Source organism: Mustela nigripes, chromosome 13 (genome assembly GCF_022355385.1).
Source record: "Mustela nigripes isolate SB6536 chromosome 13, MUSNIG.SB6536, whole genome shotgun sequence".
NCBI lineage: Eukaryota > Metazoa > Chordata > Mammalia > Carnivora > Mustelidae > Mustela > Mustela nigripes.
In genome coordinates this window covers 16,294,113-16,300,337 of record NC_081569.1, presented here as the reverse complement: position 1 = coordinate 16,300,337, position 6,225 = coordinate 16,294,113, and positions in this window count along the sequence as shown.

Sequence of the window (6,225 nt, the reverse complement as noted above, 5' to 3'; positions counted from 1 at the left end):
TTTTTTTTTTTTTTTTAAATTTTATCTATTTATTTGACAGACAGAGATCACAAGCAGGCAGAGAGAGAGGAAGGGAAGCAGGCTCCCCACTGAGCAGAGAGCCTGATACGGGACTCGATCCCAGGACCCTGGGATCATGACCTGAGCCGAAGGCAGAGGCTTAACCCACTGAGCCACCCAGGCGCTCCTGAAATTACCATTCTTTTAAAAGGAAGATGGTTCCAGTTCCAAGAAGTAGACTGAGTCACAGCCAAAGTGCTCAATGAATTCCAAGTTTTAACTCTCAGGCTATTGAGGAACTTGAGCACGAGTCAGTGGCCAAAGTGCCTCCTTTGGTCGAATATCAGGAAGGAAGCCTAGTGGACTGGTTCTTCAGACAAGTCTCTATCATGGTTTTACCCCTGGTCACTGGGTTGTTTGGAATCTCAAAGGCTGTCAGATGAAGATCTTGTTCTATTCCCTTTTTACGAAGCTTCAGTGAGATCTCATCTAGGGAGAATTTCAGATTCAAGGCCATAGTTTGGGTTTTTGACTATGGGGCTATTTCATTTGCCAGAGTCTGGCCATCTCTCTAAAGTCAGGAGAAGGAGAACTAAAGTCTGACACGGAAGAAAAGAACATTCTGAACCATGAAGGTCAATCAAGCAGTAGAATAATTTTGCTCAGGAAGCTGTCAGGACACTAGAACTAGAGGTATTCGAGGGAAAATTGGATGTAATACTTAGGGAAATAGTATGGGAAGACTTTTTGCCCTTGTTTCCGATGTCTGAAGGAGATGACCCCGCAGCCAATCTATAAATAAAATGCTCTTTTCTTGTCTAAGATTTTGGCGCTCTGGGAATGATGGGATGTGTTGCACACTTTGAAAAGTGATGATACAAAAACTATTGCAGGAGAATGAAAGTCTGATGTTTCTCTTCATCACAGAAACCATATTTGAAATGTGAGACTCTTTCTAAAATTCGAATCTGACCATGTCACTCACTCTCTGCATTAGGGGAGATTGGGCTGTACAGACACGGATAATCTTTGACATGACAGAACTTACTTTTTTGCTCTCCATTCTGAGGCGGCTGTGTGGGGTTGCTGGAGAGCTTTCTTCCACATGGTGATTCAGGAATCCAGACTTCTTTTGTCTTCTGGTTCCATCATGCCCTTCATGCTTGCCACCTTCTTCCTGGGCTGTGGAAGAAGAAAGAGGGTGTGAGAGGGACAGCCACTTCTTAAAAACCTTGGCCAGAACAGGTGCCATCTTCCTTTTCATATTCCCTTGTTGAGGCCCCAGTGGTAGGGCCATATCTGCCCAGGAAGAGAAGAAGATGCGTCATGCTCCCATTCGTCAAGTTTTTCCACAGACCCCCGCAGCAGAAATGGAGCATTTAGACCAGGCAGAGCCCAAACCACAGTCTTCTTCGAGAAAAAATAAAAACCATACAAACCCTCCTTCTCCTTCTACCCGTGGCCAGTTCTGCCTGCAGTTTTAGGCAGTATTCCTCAATGCCATGAACAGAATGCCCTGACCTATGGGACAGAGAAATTATTCTCTGATAATGGCCCAATCTGTGAAGTAGCTTTTCTTTTCTTTTAAGACTTTATTTATTTGACAGAGAGAGACACAGCGAGAGAGGGAACACAAGCAGGGGGAGTGGGAGAGGGAGAAGCAGGCTTCCTGCTGAACAGGGAGCCCGAAGCGGGACTCGATCCCTGGACCCTGGGATCATGACCTAGCTGAAGGCAGAGGCTTAACGACTGAGCCACCCAGGCACCCCTTGTGAAGTAGGTTTTCATGGAAATGAGCGCATCTTCAGAAGGCCTGGCAAGGACAGGGGACACACAAGAGGCTGGTTTTCAGTGGCAGCGTCTTTAGCACTGGCTGCCTGAGGACATAATGTGGATGAAACCTGCTAGTCTTACACACCAGCACCCGGTGAGCGGAGCCATTTTCTCCAAAGGTGCTGCTAACGAGGCCCCGTTTGCTCGCCCTCTTCTGTGCAGGGAGACCATCGTGCCTCCCTGCAGAAGAGGCAAGGCAGACTTGTATACACAAGGAGGCCGGTCCTCGGGGCCCAATTACATCGAAATGCATGCAGGTGTCGTAATTAGCCATTTCCTGGCAAAGCCCCATAAATAAGCTACAATCCTCAAAACACAGGCCTCTGGAACCTTTTACAGAATTTTTTGTAGACCGCATCATATTCATCTGTAACCTGCTTCTTTACCCCAGCCATAGACCTAACTGCGCTGGCCTTGCTGGTACAAATTTTACAGCAAGTTGGATGTGAGGGCAATTAATAGCAGGCGGGGCTCAGGCTACTACACGGACCCCACAGAGCCTACCCCGAGGCTGGTCCACCCACAGCTAGTCACGTGGGTGCAAGGTTGCCATTTCCTGTTCTATGCCTTGCCCATTAAGACCAATAAACATGTCCCAGAGCTGCCAGAAACGTGTGAAGTTGGGAAGTCCAGCCCCGACACTGGGCATGTTTCAGTGGTCTGAGCGGGTTCTTTGGTTCCCTAGGAGGGAACATTAAGGCACTAGATTATTTAAAGCAAAGAACTCCCCTAAGGGCCCAGCTCTCTGCTCCCAGTTTTCCCCGCACCTCCCCGCTGATGTATGAGCTAAATGAACATTTCCCTGCTAGGAGAAAATTGAATTTCATGTTAAAGTCTAAACTGGGTGTATTTAGTCTAGGTTTGTTACAAAGGACATGGATGAGGCTCTCCTTCCCCCAATAGCAAGGTAGTTGGGGGGGTTCCTGTGTGTTTTTTACACTAAAAGAGAGATGCCTGTTGGGGATGCGTTCATCTGGCGTGCCTCCAAACTGGAGGGCACAGTCACTGGATAAGCAATTGCTCAGATTTCCTGGAGATTCTTGCAAATATATTTGCATCACACAGTCCCTCTGCCAGAGTGCACCTCTCTGTTTTGGAAGATCCCTGTGGTCGTGAGGTTTTGGAGCTCCTGCTAGCCCTCTCAGGCTCGGGCTCCACAGATCATTCCGGGACAAATCCAAACTTAACTACATGGTTAGGTGAGAAAATATGAGCGGAAGGTATTGTGGAAAAGCCGTGTGTTCCTCCTTGGTAATATTGGGAGCCAACAAGGTTGAAGAGAATGGAGGAACGGCAATTTTTTCCTCTCCTGTTTGCAAAGAATAGTTATGTGTGAGAGAGAGAGACTGGGTGATGGGGTCATTTGAACAAGGCTTTGTTTTATTATACTTGAAAGAAACCTCGGCGTTTTCTTTTCCTTATTATTGTAAATACTGGTCTACTGAACATCTTCCTCTAAAGGACTTCTTTTATTTTTCTGAATTATTTCCTCAAGAGTAAGTTTTATACCTGGGAATAGTTGACTAAAGGGAATGAGTTTTTTGATATTTAAAAAATATATATTTTCAATTTACTTTTCCAGAAGAATTATGCTAATTTATATAGTCACCAGCAAATAATGAGTTTAACAACTTTACTGCGATTTTGTCAGCATTGGATTTTGCCCGATTCTTTTGTTCATTGGCCAGGTTGGAAATGGAATTCATGATTATTTCAGTTTGATTTTTAAAAATTTATAGCAATGGCATTTTCCCCTGTATCTCTTACTCTTTGGGGTTTTTTTTTTGTGTGTGTGTGTAAGTATTCAGGTATCTTGACTTCTTGCCAGTATTGTTATGTAATATCTTCTTTCATTTGAATGAGCCCTTTATAAAACATGAGCATTATCCCTTAAAGTGAAGTGTAGCAGTAACAATTATGTTCCTATCTACAAAATGCATGTAATAATTTATTCCCTGGGCTATTGCATTGAATTGTAATCATGTATATTACAAAGTGTTTCGGAAAATCCTAAGCATTATGTACAGGCCAGATGATCTTAATGTAAAATTATACTAAAAATTTTTTTATATTTCTTTAAAAGCATAAGTACAGGGGTTTCCTGGGTGGCTCAGTCAGTTAAACATCTGCCTTTGGCTCAGGTCATGATTGCAGGATCCAGGGATCGAGTCCTGTATCTGGCTTCCTGCTCAACGGGGAATCTGCTTGTCCCTGCTCCCTCTACCCTACCCTCCTGCTCCCCTCCCCCCACCAACACTCATTCTCTCTTTCTCTAATAAATAAGATCTTTAAAAAATGTGCAAGTATAAATATACTTTGGGGAATAAGAGTTTAATAGGCACTTATGTGCAAAAGATTGGTGTATTTTAACTGATCACAAACTCAATAAGAGACAGTAGTGGAACCCAAATGATAAGAGGTTAATATGAGACACATTTTACACCTGAATGTATGTTCTTTTCCTACCAAAGTCATCTATTAGGGGGAAAAAAAAGCCACCTTATATTCAAGTTCTAAGTCATTTGTTTAAATGGAAGTATAATTGACATACAGTGTTACATTAGTTTTGGGTGTGGGACACATGATCCAGTACTTCTGTGTGTTACGCCATGTTCAGCACAAGTATGACTACCATCTGTCACAGTACAGAGCTGTTCCACGCACTGGCTACATTCCTTAAGCTGCACCTTTTCATCCCCATGACTTACTCATTCCATAGCTGGAAGCCTGTACCTCCCACTCTCCTTCACCCATTTTGCCCTTCGGGCAACCACGAGTTTCTTCTCTGTATTTATTTATTTCTCTGTATTTATTATGTATTTATGTATTCTGTTTCCTCATTTATAGGACTAAAGAATGTATTGTATTAGGAAGACATATTAGCAAAAAATACCTCAGTTGATACTAGTTGTGATGCTCAGGGAATCCCCTTGAAGGAATGGGTTAAAAAAGAAGGCAAAGAAGTTTAACATCAATTTTGTGATTATTCCCAGTTGTATGACTTCCCAGTTTGAGATGTTGATGTTGATGTAAGCAAGTCTTTCACTGATCTTTTAGAAATCTCTCCACAATACCTAGCCAGTAAGGGGTCACACGGTGGAAGGGATCCCTCTTAACCTATGAGATAGATTTAATTGCCTAATCCAATGCAAATGGACACTTGTGGCCCAGGAGAACATTTTTAGTACATGCACCACACACAGTTTTAAACAGTACTGGATTCCTTGACCTACAAAAGGAAACGATATGGATGAATCTTGACCAAAGAGAACTAAACACAAGAGAGCACTTTCATAAAATTCGAAAGTAGGCAGCTCTAATAAATCGTGCTAGAAGTGAGGGGGTGGTTGGTTACCTTCTGAAAGAAGGAGATGTGGAGGCTCCTGAGGGTACTGGCCGTATGACAAGTGCAAGGCTCAGTCCACCTTGTGCAAAGCCAGCAGGATCAATAGAAATGCCTTGTGCATCCTTCTTAAATACAGTACTAAAGCAAAACTTTTTTTTTAGTCCCCCTTCTCCCCCCGCCTTTTTTTTTTTAAAGAGAGAGAGAGCATGCATAGGGGCAGAGGGCGGAGGGGTGGAGGGAGAGAGAGAGACTCTTAATAAGGCTCCACGCCCAGCGCAGAGCCCAACTGGTCACCCGATCCCACAATCCTGAGATCATGACCTGAACAGTGAAACGTTTTAAAAAAGACTTCACTTCGAACAACTCAGAGCTAAAGTTGTTGACTCCAGAAAATGACTTCACATGATTCCAGAAAAAGCTCTTGTGACGGCGAAGATGGCAAAGATGACATCAAGGATGCAAATGAAGAGTCAGAAATTTTTGTGGTGGAAAGTAGGAAAGACAAGCCACACTTCTAACCAAATCTGTTATATTAGAACATAGCATCCAGAATAATTTAATCCTCAACTTATGAAATTAAAATGAAAAATTTAAAGGAGTCATTTGACCATTTCATCTCAAGCCCTTGATTGTGTAGCCATGTGGGCTGTGTGGTGTCCTGTAGGGTTTTCTCATTGGGAAACTGTGTGACCCTTTTATTTTGAGGGGTGGGTGGGGCTCATTCCCGGCCTGTGTAGTCGCAGATGCTTCCTTTGAGAAGGGAGCCTTTTGTCATGAAGGGGAAGCACTTTCTCTGAGGGGCCCCAGGGGTGCTAACCTGAGGTAACAGAAGACGTGGGGTGAAGGGTGTCTCTGAAAACTGGAAGGGTCGTCATTGGCTCCAAAGAACTCTCTAGTACCAGTGGGTAGAAGGCATACATTTCAAGCCAGTATCAGGAAGAATTTTCATAGCCATTGGAACTCTTTAGAAATGAGATGGGCTGCCTTCAAATTGGTCCCCTAGAAGATTCAAGAAGAAATGGAGTAATTACTTGTTAGAAATACTG